The sequence below is a fragment of the Spermophilus citellus genome (assembly GCF_964194105.1).
Source record: "Spermophilus citellus genome assembly, chromosome: 5".
NCBI lineage: Eukaryota > Metazoa > Chordata > Mammalia > Rodentia > Sciuridae > Spermophilus > Spermophilus citellus.
In genome coordinates, this window is record NC_138186.1 from 167,241,375 (window position 1) to 167,256,146 (window position 14,772).

Genomic DNA, 14,772 nt, shown 5'->3' on the forward strand with positions numbered 1-14,772 from the left:
TTGACTCATGGGTGGCGCTGGTGCTGTAGTGGGGAGAAAGCAGCTCAGGGATCCGGACACCCTGTCACATGTCCCTGGCATCTCTTCACTTCTCTGAGTAAAGCAGTTGATTATCAACTGACCTGAGGTTTCTACTCTATCCCTGAACAGCTGAGTCACTATTCAGGTCCCTGTTCCTGACCTGAACTCAGGGTCACCATGTCTAGAGGGGGACGATGTCTTGGAATGAAACTCACTTAAATCATGGAGGAATTCGTTTCCTGAAGTCAGACTGTCCTCCTGGTGGGCATTCGGTGTGGCAGGTGATGTCACAGGAGGAGATGGCAATGGAAGGTGCTGTCCCCTGGAGCAGGTGCACCCTCTGTCTGGGTCCTAATGCTTGTGGGGTCAGGGGACCTGCCATGGACCACGCATACAGTAGCAACTCCTGGATGGAGCAAGGTGTGCACCGGCCTGGACTTTAGAGACATGGGTGCTAATTCTGCTGTCGGACCCGATCTTGTGAGGCAGGTGACCTCTCTTGTAGGATTGTTATAGGGCAGAGGAGATGGCTTTTCCTGTGGCAGTGAACACTGGGACCAGGGTTGAGAAAGGTGAGGCAGAGCGTCACGAGCCCACCCACACCCAGAGACTTCTGCCACAATTATCTGCTTATTAACACTCAAACATTGAGTTTCATTTTTAACTTACATGGTACACTTGAGTGCCTTTAATTCTGATAAGACTGCCATCTGTGTATGGAGTCTATAACTCTTTTTGTGGGTTTTGTTGCTATTTTATGTTGTATTTATAGTAAATCCTAAAAAATCAGTGTGGGACACTGTTTTCTCATTTCTTAGAAATAGTTCAGAGATGAATTTTGGGAACCTCAAACAACGTGAGAAATTAGATGTCCTCCTCCCAAGGACATCCGCTGTCCCCATTAGGTAGACAGCCATCCAGCCAGCACCCTCTCCCTACTCACAGGGCTGCAGAATTTTATGTTTCTTATTGAAATAGAACTGGTTTATCATGGCTTCAGAATGCAGAACAAGGAGTTTCACACATGGCCTACAATGAGCGCCACGTAGGGTGGACGCAGGTGCCCTCCAGCAGCACCGTGCTCTGTGACAGCGCCTGTCACATCTGCCTGCCTAGCATGGAGGCTGGCTTGGAGGAGCAGTGGTGTTTCTGTGAAGTCCATCAGCACAAAGGCGTCCAGAATGAGACTCCCAAGTAAGGTCTTGTAAGTCAGGTGTGCCCGAGCCTTGGGAGGGGACAGAAGAAAAGATGGAATGACTCAGGACAAGAGGAGCAGTGGGGCAGGCGGAGCTTCAGAAGCCCTTTGGCTCCACGTTTCTGAAACTAGAGCCAGATGCCCAGGTACCAGGGAGGCTAAGGGCGCTGAGGGCCGCTCTGTGGGCCACTGTGGGGTCCTGCCTCTGTGATGAGCCCCCGGCAGCCCCCCCGGCTGGCTGCTCGACAGTGTCACAGTGTCTCCGATGCGGCTCCCACTTGTTGCTCAGCCCCGTGTGCGCACAGGATGACTCTGATTTCACGGTACTTCTGCCAACTGGAAGCGCTGGGTAGATGAAAGACGACATGTGTGTCCAGCCCCGTGGGGAGGGATGCTGTAAGCTGATGCCCCTGAGCCACAGACAGGCGTGGGCGCCAGCAGTTCCCGCTCTGAAGTCTGATGGGGGCACGTTATGGGGAGAGGGGCAGAAACGGGCACATTCAATGCTGGTTTCTCAAAGCCATGCTCTGCAGACACCTGTGGAAAAACGAGACCCCTCAGGTTGTCCCCAAGTGAGTTTCCAAAGCAAACACAGGGAAGCCAGGAAGATAGTTAAAGCTATTAAGTATTCAGGGTAAAGGAGAAAAAAGGAGCTAATTTAAATCCACTCAACATTGACGTGGCAAAGTCAAATAAAGAAATACGAGTTTCTGGACTGATCCATGAAGGTTTTTGATCTTTCTGTGTGTTGTTTCTCAGTAACTTGGTAATTGTATGACCAGTTTCTCTTTTGTCCACCACCCAACATGGAAGGATTGTTATGATTTCCTATCCAGTCTATGTGCACACGGGGCTTATCAGAAGAATTTTGCTTTTAAGCCCAATCTAGTTCAATACGTTACAAAAGCAAATCTAATTGTCTTCGAATTAGATTAATCATAATTTATTGTTGCAAAGTTTTGCAAAGAGATGATCAAATTTTAGACCTGAGCTGGCTTAGTGTAGCCCATCACAGAAGCACATAGTGATTGAGAATGGCCCCTAACTGAGGCCTGTGAGACAGGGTGGCAAGATGGCAACGTAAGCACATGGCGGGGTCCACTCTGAGCTGGTAGAAACTGGAGCTTAGTGTAAGACCAAGGAAAGCCGCAGCATAGAAAGTCAGAGCTGCGTGTTTGGGTGGCTTCCCAAGCCTCTGTTTATTCAGTGTGCCAGGGAGCTATTAATCCGTCCACTGTGCTGTGGGGGCTACGTGAGAAATGTACGTAAACCTGGAAGCGTGCGGAAGCCTTGGCACACACCAGTTCCCTCCTCTCACCGTCTGTCTCTAAATCTGGCACCTGTGCTCGTCTTGCCCAGTCTGGTGTGCAGGTGTGGACCTGGCCTTGCTCAGAGCCCCACACTGTGTTCTGATGGCAGACACAGCAGAGGGACTCAGGCGCAGCACCTTGGACTTTCCTAAAATGGGAGACATCCCAAGGCTGGTGAGACCTGAGCTCAGCGGGCCCTGAAGCCTGGGTTGAGGGCTGCATGCTTGGGCAGGAGGCCTGGCAGCGTGGTGGATGCTTTTGCTCCCAGTGGATGGGGAGTGAAAGTCAGCTCCACGTGCCACAGCCACTATTGTCCAGGTGAGAGCCGCTGCTGGGATGAGCAGTGGCCTCACTGTCCCAGCAGGTGACAAGCTCTCTGAGGACAATCTCTGCTGCTTGCATTCCGCCCCATCCCACCCTGCAGCCACAGACCCTTGCAAACTAGATGCTTGACCCTTAATGGTCCCCAAGGCCCCTTTGATGCTGTCACTCCCAGCAGCAGCCTGCCCGGTGCTGCCTGGACTGAGCAAGGAGCCTGGGCTGCACTTTAAGTCCATCATGGCCTTGGTCCAGCTCATGCTCGGGTGCGTTTGTTGCCTCTGCCCAGCTGGAGGGGCCTGCTGGACATGCCCTGGGAAGGAGTTGACCAGGAGTGCAGATCCTCAACCAGCTGCCTTCACCCTGGTGGGACCCCAGGAGCCCAGGCATGAAGGCTCTGTGAGTGGCGAGTACCTGGCCACCAAGTGCAATACAGATGTCGGCAACGTGAGCAGGCTGCCACCTGTCACCCTGAAGGACTCCTGGGGCCTGCATGTGCCTTCAGGAGTTGGATTCAGCCTCAACCCCAGGTCTGCCTTACCTCAGCTGTGACACATCCCAGGAGAGCACCCTGCGGGAAAGGGACACAGAAGAACCCAAGAGAAGGTGGCAGAACAAAGCCCCCCCCTCTGACCCGTCCACAGCCATGCCTCCTCTAGCAGGGCGGGCTCTCTCCTGGAGAGGAGTCAATCAGCTGCCCCAGCCCAACCCCACTGCTTGGTCCTTGGACCTTCCTTAACCCTTTTCTCCTCTGCTCCCTTGACTTTCCTTTCTCCAAACCTCATGTGCACATGCAAGTGTCCTGCTTGTCTGATCCAGAGAATGATTCCCACCTCTCCGATCTATTCTTCTCCTTCATGCCTTCATGGCGGCTTCCATTCATTAGGCACTTACCCTAGGCACTGGGCACTCCATGATCTCATTTGATCTTGACCATGGTCCTAGGATATGTAAATATTACTGCCCTTCTTGCCTGGGTAAGAAAGAGAAATCCAGAACACATAGGAGTTATGCCACTTGTTTGAGGTCCTATGACTACCAAGGGACCAGACCAACATTCCATGGAGGGTCTCTCCAGAGCTGCTCTTACCCGTGCTCTGACTCCGTGGCTTGGGTTGGCCTGTGCTTGGATTGTCTTCAGCTTCTCCACTATGTCACAGGCCCTGTCAAGGCAAGAATGAGGACTGGCTCACCTTTTACCACCCCTCAAGGGAGGTAAGAGATGAGGCCATGCCTCTTACTCTGTAGATGGTGCCATTTGTTGTCAGACCATCAGGGTCACTTAGAGGTGGGCTTTGGAATTCTCACCAGGGTACTTAGTGAGGGGTTTTGTGAGCAGCATTGCTGGCACTGGTGTATCCGGTGGCCCTCGCAGGGGACTGGAGGCAGGGAGAGCTCCTGGGAGGACAGAGCCAAGGTATGTCCAGTGGCTCTGGGATCTGGTGCAGAGTGGCCAGCCTTATGGCAGTTCAGGCCCTGGACCTAGCCAGGTGTCAACTTGCTTGAGCTGGGTGATGCTGTGAGGGTCACTGTGCCCTGTGGCTCAGAGGCATACACACAACTCGCCCACACAACCTTCTCCCCTGGTCCTGGGCCCTAAGTTATCAGCAGCCTCTCACTATTTTAAATGCTTTTCCACAGGCACCAGAAAATTTCCCGTAAATTCAGACACCTGAAGGTAGCCCAAAGGTGCCATGGTTAAAAGGAACTGATCTGGCTCATGCCTATGTCCCGGTTGGATCAACAAGACAAATGTACCTTATAGTTTGGGGGCAGTTGCACTGGCTTTATAGGCACTCAGAATGTCATACTGCAGTTTGTTCTTCCTGCCCTCAGAATCTGGCCTCAAACCCAACCCTCGGTCTATGGCATGAAGACAGTGCAGTGATCACAAATGTCCAGATTCAGGTGATGATTCAGGTAGATGCTGTACCTTGAACAGTCACTCAAAGTTAATGAGTGTAGAAAAAAATACTGTCCCATGCAGTGTTTTTAATCTTAGCATTAATAGTACACACTTCCTGCTTAGAAACTTATTTTCTTCCTTTAAGTAGCAGAAAACATGAAAAGAGTGAGTTTAATCATCGATGAGACCAAATTTTAAATTGGAGAAAGCAGAGCTTACGCTGTTTAGCAAAAAAGAAAATGTCCAAAAAGACGTCTCAGCCTCTGGGCTTTCCAGCCGGAAGAGAACTGAGCTTAACAAACGCACCACACTACACAGACCATCTTACGAGGCACCGAGGCTGCAGTTAGACCCAGCCTTGCCCACCTGACAGATCCCAGGAATGAACAATAGAAACCTGGAGGCAGGGCTGAGACGGCTGTTGAACAGGCTTTCACTAGGGAAGGTGCGGACATATCCAGACAGTCTGCTCCTGAACACGTGGGGCACAGTCAACATCCATGTTTTATTACTGTGAAGGTGTTCTGGGAAGAACTATAGTAATGCGTGGAAACAGAGTCCAAGAAATATTAATCCCGGCTCCCCTTCTGATCTCGAATGAGTTCAGCATGGCCTTTAACTCTTCATCTTGTTACAGCTATTAGAAGATAGCAAACACATATTTCATATACTTTTCAAGTATTTATAATTAGAATATTCTTAAATAGTCAGTTTCCAATTCCTGTTTAATGGCATGCCATGCAATTAGTTATTGTCCTTACTCCTGATCTTCTTAGACATTTCACTTCATGATTTTTTTTTTTTAGCTGTGTAATCTGTCAAGGTGTAATATCTGTGTGTGTGTGTATGTGTGTGTATAAATTATTTGAAATTTTTAGTGACTATGTATTGTATTGACTGCCTTTACCATTTTCTCGGTCTCTCTGTAACCTCTTTCCTTAGGAAAATAAACAAACACTAAACAAGCCCCAGCAATCCAGCATGAGCCAGATTGGAGTACCCTGCCTAAAGCCCACCCTCTCAGTTTCCCTTTCCAAAAACCGTTGGAATTATTGCTAATATATGCTTCATGCATTGAATTTGTTAACTGGTCCCCCACAATGTAGTCTTTTAACCTTATCTACCATTGGCCTAGTGACAAAACAGGGTGAACTTGGAGCTGGAGTTCAGGTTCCTATTTATCACGAGTTAATAAAAGAAGAAAGAAGCAAATACAGTTATTGTAGTATCTGTGGGTAGAAGAATAAAGAACTATAAATGGGCAAGTCACTCTAAAAATGGTGCATGGAATAAAGACAAGGGCTTGTCTGACCAGAAATGAGGATAAACTAACAAGCCAAAGTGGTAAAGATAGTGTGGACTGCAGTCAGGACGCCCTTGAACCAACGGGATGGACAAACCCTGGGCAACGTATACCACCAAGGAGGCCCCACAGCCCTGGGAAAGAGACGGAGTTTTCAGTAAGTGGTGCTGTAAAAAACAATGACTCTTAGACAACCCACATTCAGAGGTGGAGTCAAGGTAGACTCAGGACTTTGATGTCAAAGTAAATAAATGGTAAAGCGAATGAAGGGAAATACAGGGACCTGTGACAAGGTCAGGGAAAGACCTCAAAAAGAAACTTCCTAAAGTCTCAATGATAAGCCCCAAATTGATTCCTATGGCAAGCTCGCTTCTAGTTAATGACATTGTGATGTTGACTGATTGATGACAGAGAGTAGTGGTGCAGCAGAGCTCAACACCCCAGCCCCATTATGGAGATGGTACCTACACACAGCCAGGGCTGCAGTGACCTCGCTGCCTGCCGGGCACCGATCCAGACACCTGACGTGGGCCAAGTCCTCACGAGGTGCGTGCTGGCGTTCTCATTTTGTAGAGGAGGGAAGAGATACAGACAGATGACATAACTCGCCCAAAACCTGGGACCCAGAATTTCTCCAGAAGAATTGGAAAGCAACCTGTGATATCTGAACAACAGCGGTTCCTTGCCATCTCAGGAATATACATGGAACTTCTGTCAATAAGAGAAAGAGAGTGAGCCTTGAGCATAGATAGAGCGTGCAGATGATTCCCTGAGAGGAAACCCAACAGACCACTGAACATATGAAAAGAAGCTGTGGGGGTGGGGGGGCTTGTTCAGTTTCTGTTAAACTGCAGTAGACGGGGACAGTCATTCAAAGGAAACCTGTGGTACAGATTTGCCCCTCGTAGACAAGATCCATGTGAGGTGAACTAACCTTGCAGATTTCATTGTCCCCTGAGAGCTGGCCTGTACCTCCCCAGGAGCTGCTTCCCTGTGGGCATCACTGGCTGCAGGACAGAGATGCAGAGCAGACAGGAGCCCCCAGACTGGCCACTGTGCATACACAGAAGGCCTTTCCTGAATGTGGCACACAAAGATGTCTCTGTTCCCATCTGAAATGCTCAGTGTCAATTTAATAATTCAATCCTCAAAGTTAGTGGTTGCATCCCCCAAATTTTCTTGGGGTAACCCTCATTTTTAATGATACTTTTGTGTGTTTCATATAGTTTCAGGCATGGCTTCTGTCTTCAGAGAGCACACCATCTTTCTGATTAGGAAGGTAAAAATCCCCTACTGGGGACGAGGTCCTCCAAGTCGCTGAGGAGGCATGTGCACCTGGTCCTTGGCCTCTCCCAGGGCGACCAGCTGTCCTGGCTTGCCTGGAATTGAGGGCATTCCCTGGGACCTGGAATTGACCATGTTAAAACCAGGATGAACAAGGGACGGTTGGACACTCCGACCACTCCACTAGTAGAAAAAATGACTGGCAAATTGTATAATTCTGACCCAAGTGAACAACTCAGGTGTATAAAGGGGGGGAATGGGGTTAAATCTGGTGTGCCCATTTGATTTACTTGTTGGAGAAATGATGACATTTACATGTAAAATAACAATGTAGAAATGTTGTTGATAAGTTCCAAAAAGCCTGGGTATAAGTTTGTGCATATGCGTGATTTCAGCCGTATTTTACAGCGTTGCTTGGAAGATTGGTTTTGGAAGAAGAGGCTGCCCATGCAGGGCCCTGAAGAGGCAGCCTCTCTTTGCTGCTGCTTACGCTTTTCTCAACTAATGAAGACTCACCTTTCCAAAGGCAGAACTGAAAGAGGCGTGAAGTAGCCTGACATTACTGTGGTGCCCATGAACCCAAGGCATGGACCACACGCAGCTTGGTGACAGAAATCCAGTCAGATTCAACTCAGTGGGATTTCTGAGCAACAATGGCAGGTTTGGAAGTGAAAGCATACAACAAAGAAAAAGCACCAAGTCCCTTCTCAGCAGGCCCAAGAGCTAGAGGGACTGAGAAGCTGAAGCTAGTAAGAAAAATGCTGCGGATGGTCTCTTAAAGCACGTACCCACTGGCTCCCACGAGAGCACAAATGCTCAGCCAAGAGCAGGCTGCGCAGAAAATCCAGCGCAGGGAGAATCACGTCTCTGGCCACTGAGGACCCTGACTTGGAAACTGTTACAGATGGTGAGAGGCCCCCATTGTCCAAAGCAGGATCGAAAAGTGAGCCTGGCTGCTGTGGTTTGGATATGGTTTGAGTCATCCCTGGGGTTCATGTGTCTGATCCTCACTGTGAGGTCCTCTGAGGGTGGGAACTTAGTCTGTCCATTCTGCATAGAGGTGATAGGTGGTTGGGATCAGTTATCGGGGGAGTCCCGGGGATCAATCTGGTGTGATTCTGCCAGACCAGCAGATGACACGCTCACACGCGCTCTGTCTCCTACCCCTCGATGCCTTGTGTCACCCAGGGCCTTTGTTAGCAAGAAGGCCACTACCAGGTGCGGCCCTTGAACAACCAGAACTGTGAGCTAAATAAACCTCTTTTCTTTGTAAAAGGAATCCAGGCTTCAGCTACTCCTTCAGTAATGAAAGGTGGATACAGCACAGACTGAAACTGGGGAAGAAACTACAGTTGCCTCCCTCAGTACAAAGACTTAAAAAGGCCATGGCTTCATTAGCAGGAATTTAGATTTTAACCGACCTGCAGTGTTTAATAGCTACAGTGTGTTTCCATGTCATGCCCATAGCATTGATCTTTACCGTACCTGCTTTATTTGTTTATTTGTTTTCAGTGCCCAGGATGGAACAGGGCCCTTAAGCAAACCATGTGCTGCCACTGAGCAGCACTCCTGCCCCAAGTCCTTTAACATTGTTTTATATCAGTGATTCTTTTTTACTACGTAGCAAGATAAATGTGTTTGATTCATAAACCAGTAACATATTGATCTGGATGAGATTACATACTATATGGGGTTATTCGGGTTATTGAAACTTCCAGTCACAAAATGCAATAGCTAAGTATGCTTCAGGAGTTTTAAGTATATTATTTTTAGCATCAAATCAGCTTTATGAGGAAAGTTGTTGTCATTTTTCCTATTTTTCCAAAGAATGGAATTGAGGCTGGGGGCAGCTTTGTGCCTGCTGTAGGATAGGACAGCATGGGCCTGCTTTCCCTCAAGTCCACCTGACTGCAAACCGCCCTCTGTCCCTGCCCACCTGCCTTGAGAGCAGCACACTCAGTGGCCTAGTGGGCTTGTGACCTGGCTGGCTTGTGACCTTGGGGGCTTTCAGAAACAGACTCCAGGAGCCCTGGAGCTTCAGGTTCAGCAGGGGTGTAGCTGGGCCTGGGATTTGCCTCTCCAGATGCTGCTGAGCTGCAGTCTGGTCAGGTCTGGGGCCTCACCTGGAGCACTGATGGCCCAAAGGGGCAAGCTTCAGCTGTGGTGTTTCCGTTGCCATGGTGACTGGCTGAAATCAAGCCTGGCCCTCTCCAGAGAAAGGTCACAGGTCATGGGAAGTTCGGGTCTTCAGACTGTGGCTACCACTCTGGCTGTGGCTTTCTCTGCCCTAACGCTTTGCCTTCTGATCCTCCTTGTGCACATTAGGGGTGATGAGAAAATGTCCTCCACCTTGTCGGTGCCCTGATCTCCCCCATATGCAGGTTTTGAATGCAACAGAACCTTCCTCTGCTCAGGAGTCTCATCCAGGTCCTGAGCTGTGTGTCAGGTAGCTTTGTATCACTGTGACCAGGACGACTGACAAGGACGACTTAGGGAGGACGAGCTGATTCTGTCTCCAGTGTCAGAGGTCTTGTGCGTGGTAGGATCACTCTGTGGCTCTGGGCCCGAGGCCAGGCAGAACATCATGGCAGGAAGGCGTGGTGCAGGGAGGAGCACTGCTCCATTCTTAGTGATATAGAGAAAGAAGGGGCCACAGGGAAGATGCACCCTCCCAGGGTACCCCCCAGTGACCCCCTTCTCTACCCATGCCCCACCTGCCCACAGTTACCGCCCAGTCAGTCCATTCAAACTCGCATGGACTGGTTGGGTTATGGCTCCCTCAGTCCAACATCTCACCATGATCACTCCTACGTCAACACAGGGGCTCTGCTGAGACACCTCACATCCACACCTCAACAGGCCGCATCTCCAGCGGCCTTCCCCAGTCATCCTGGAAGGTGTACCTCCAGCTATCGCTGGAAGTGCACTATTCTCTCATTCAAGAGGAGGGTTTGGAGTGACCAGGTCGTGGCCTTAGGAGGTGCTAGGGCTTCAGAGTGAACAAGAGGCCTGGGCCCCTCCCCTACAGCTCTGCAGTCAGGGCTCTGCATCTCCCAGAGCAGCCCCCAGCCTCACACTTCATGCAACCTGCTGACCACCTCCGCCATAGGCCCTGGGTCCTCCTTTTCTCTTCCCCGACCAGCTGAGACCCACAGTCCAGTTCTTTAGTCCCCAGTGTGCAAGGTCCCTGCTGCTGGCCCCCCGCCAGCCGGGCTGTGCGGACTCCGGGAGCCTCGCACTTGCTGCTCTGCCCTGACTAGCTCCTGGGCCTTCAGTGCTGCCCAGCTGCCCTGGGGTGTGTCCTGACCCCTCACTCTGGTGCTCAGGCTCTGTTCTCTGCAAACTTTCAACCTGCCCCTCCCCACCCAGTCCCTCCCCTGGCTCTCAGGAAACCTCTCACTCTCCACCTCCCTGGGGAACAGGAGGCTTGGGACAAGCTTCTCCACTGAGGCAAGAGCCCCCAACCCCCATCTTACCTCCCACCTCTTCCTCCTAGTGGTACAGTGGAGGGCAGGAACTCCACCCCTGAGGAAGGCCTGTCCTCCTACCCCTCTCTGGCTCGCCCTCCCACCTGCTCAGGCAGCTCCCATCCTCCCCCACCTTGGCCCCTCTGACCTCAGTCTGTCCTTCACTGGAGGTTTTTGCCTTCACAGTGTCCCTGACCTTTGGAGCCACCTGCCTTGGCCCTGAATCCCCCCACAACTAAGCACCTGCATCCTGTCCAGGCAATCCCTCCCTGGCAGCCTGAGCAGGCTCCACCCAGGTGGTTGTCCCAGACAATCAGCTCTTCCCAGGGTCTCCCAGGACCCCAGGACCCCAGGCTGCTCTTCACCCGCCATCTTGCTCCTGGCCTGGTGTCAACCATCTGAGAGGAAGAGTGGGATCAGTGCTCCTGGGCGCAGAGTCACACAGCAGCTGGTCTGCGCCCTCTTTCTGTTCGCCTCCTGCCCCTCCGTGCCCCGGCACACCCCCTGCTCCCCTTGCTGCACACCCTGCAGATTTCTGCAGACACTAGGCATATAGGCCCAGCTGGCTGCCTTGGTCTGCTGGTTCACACACACTTCCAAGAAACAGGAACCCAAAACCTGGAGAAGATCTGCAGGAAGCACTCTATTTGGTGAGATGCGGAAGGAATTTTGTGTTCCCATTGTGTATTTCATATTTCCAACATCACCACGATTTCCACGTGCCTACTTGGAAGAAGAAGCCTACAGGAGATTTTCATGTCAGTGATTTTACTTTTCTTTAGTTTTTCAGTAATACTTTCTATCTGTAAACAACCTAAGCCTGACATGATTTATTGGTAAATTACCCCTAAATGCCTGTGTTTATCTTAATCTCTTTGAGCAGGCCAAAATCCATTTGCTTTTCAAAAATCGTGTAAACAATGCTGCTGTAGCAGACTTTTTCTAGACTATTATGAAAATGTTTATCTTATTTATAAGTCATGTGAAGCAGTTTTCAGAACTTGCTACTGTGTAGCAACATTAACAGCAATTATTATAGTAACATGCTGTTGTGATGCTTATTGGCCATATTATAGTAATTTCATCTCTATCTTTGAATTATTAAATGAACAAAGTAAAATGTAAATATCTTTACATGCAAATCTTTTGGAATTTTTCCACTTTTTGACATTAACACATAAGTTTACTAGAAATTCCAACAATTTGTGTTTCATATTAAGATCACAGTTTTCAACTAAGCAAAATTGTAAAAAATATTTATGTACCCATCACCCAAAATGAACACATGTAAGCATGTTGTCATATTTACTTCAGATTTTTAAAGAAACAAACCACTACAGATCAAATTGGAACTCCACTTACTATTATAGTGTAACAAATAACCCCAAAATTTACTGATGAAAGAGACCAGTTTCTCATGCAGTTTCTGTAGGTCAGAAACTTAGAATGGGTATAACAAGGCATGTGTTCGCTCTGTAAGGTGCAACCTCAGGTACGGGGCTAAGGGATGACCTTATAGCCAGGGCAGGACCATCAGAGGTGTCTTTGTTACATGCCTTAATATACCAGGCAGTCAGTACTGCTGTCAGCTGAAATGACTGCCCATGGCCTCCCCGTGGAGCTCAGGCTTCCTCCCAGCATGGCTGCCTCAGACTTCTCTCGAAGCAGCTCAAATGTGGGCTTGCTCCTGAGGTAGAAGCCACATTGCCTTTCTGACCAAAGCTTGAAAACCACCCTGCATTATTTCCATTGATTCCATCAGTTCCAGGAGGGTGTCAAGCTCTTCCTGGATTCAAAGAAAAGGGACCTGGGCTCTGCCTTCTGATGGGGTCTGGCAAGGCTCCAAAATAGCATGTGGGGGTGGGAAATCTGGCCAGGGCATCTTTGACTAGACCAAAAGTCCCAGTCTCCCTCCTAAGGGACATCCACTCTCGTCCATTATACACAGGTGGGCATGCACGTGAGAGTGTCTCTTTACAACTCCATCTCTCTAAAAATTAATCATAGGACCAAGTAATCCAGTGTTCCACCAGGCATTGTTAATGCTCTCCCATTATTACTTATCAAGCCAGGTTGGGGGAACAGGACATTAATGAAGCAGCATGTACATTTTACATACATACATGTGACTTCATTATACTATGCTCTCTATTTTCTAGTAACTTCTAGTCATTAGTACTAAGTAGCACTATTTGACTTCATGAAGCATTGTATGTTTAAATTACATTCACATTTAGGTCCTCAGTTGAGTCTTACTGAAAATAAAATTTGATAGGTTCTTAAGGCTTAAGGTCATATTTTGTGTGAATCAAATAAAATAATGGATAGTAAAATACTTTGTAAATTGCATAGAACTATTAAGATGCCACTTAATAGCTCTTGAGAGATGTAATTACATCTCCCATTACATTTTTGAGTGAGCTAGTTAGATACTGTAATCCTGGTCTGCCCTGGCCTCTTCTGATTTCTCTGCTGATCCTGCCTTTCTCTGTGTGTCAAAATACAACCAGTTCTTGGAGGCTGGCTCAAATGCTGCCGCCTCCATAAAGCCTTTCCTGACACATATCTCCCAGCTGGGACTTGTCACTCCCTCCTCGGAGCTGGATGAGCATTCTGTGTTTCTCCTATGGCATTTAAACACATTCCCCTTTGTGCTCTGGGCCCCATCCCACATCCCTGGTGCTTGGCTGGAACCAGAGCCCAGCGTGGATCTGCCTGCCGAGCACATGACACGCCCCCATCCAGCAGCAATCCCTCCCTAACAGGCTTTTCATGAATGAATGAGTGAGCCATTTTTTTTTAAGCAGGCTTAACTTGCTTATTCCTCTCTCTGGTCATGGAGAATGCAAGATTTGGAAGCACTCTAAATGTGGCAATATCTTGGGGAGCAGAAATCTTCCCCGCTCACCGGCAGGCAGCCAGAGCACCCTGGCCTCTCTGAGGGGCCCTTTCCCATGGTTATCTCACCATGCTTATCTGCAGGGTTTGGAGCAGATGTGGATGAAGAAGAACCAGGAGAGAAAAGAGTTGGCACAGGAGGCCACTGGGTCTCCAAGGGAGGCTGCCAGCCTCCAGAGCAGCAATAAGTTATTAATAGAAGTGTCCTGGGTCCACCTTCACCTTGGAAACCCTGCAATGACAGAGGTGAGAATCCTGCATCCCAGGTGCACTCCAGAGAGACGCACATGGGTGGGTGCCTGCCGCTTGGGACAGAGGGGGTCTAGAAGGCTCCCCTCGCTGCTTACTGCAAGGAAGACCACATGGCCCCAGCCAGACCTCCACCGGTGACACCTTTGTTCCTGCATTTCCTGAAAGAAACAGAGTGAAGCAGGGGCTCACAGAAAGCCAGGTCCTACTCCGTGCTCACCCACCAGGACCCTGGCCTTTCTAAATGGCCACAGGTTTGAAGAGAGTTAATAGTATTTAGCAGTCATGGGTTTTCCTCTTGTCAAACCTAGGTGTGAGCCAAGAAAAAGACATATAAACTGCCAGGACGACATCTGTTCTAGAACTTTCTCTTCTTTTTCCAAGCAAACGTAATTTTAGGACCAAGATGCATAACTCTTGTACTCAAAATTTGCACCTCCCCTCAGTCAGTTGGCTCTAAGAACCATATGCAATAGCCAGAGTGATGCTTGAAGCCATGAAAAACCAGGCTGGTGTGATAGCAACATTTTTTTTTTCACTAGTCCTAGGAAATTTTAGAGCAGACATAGGCAACATCCAACTGGTGTAAATATGATGCCTCCAATCAGTTTCTTGATCTCTCCAAGTCTGTTTATTCATCTATGAAATGAGGAAAATATCAGTGTCTCCCTCACAAGGTGTTAGGTGGACTTACTGAGATGTTGCCCATAAAACAACAGCTTGAAAGCCTGTCCCATAGAGTAAGAAGTAAATGTTAATTGTCAATAAAAATTAATTTCGGCTGCTGGATTTCAGATTTGAGGCATGCCATGGGGTGAGGT

The 14,772-nt window shown here is 49.1% G+C and overlaps 1 protein-coding gene across 1 annotated transcript in view; it reads left to right on the plus strand.

The window, feature by feature from the left end:
* SLC22A3 (solute carrier family 22 member 3) overlaps window positions 1–14,772 on the plus strand; it is an 88,701-nt gene that overhangs the window by 11,225 nt on the left and 62,704 nt on the right. The gene's annotated exons all lie outside the window — the stretch shown is intronic.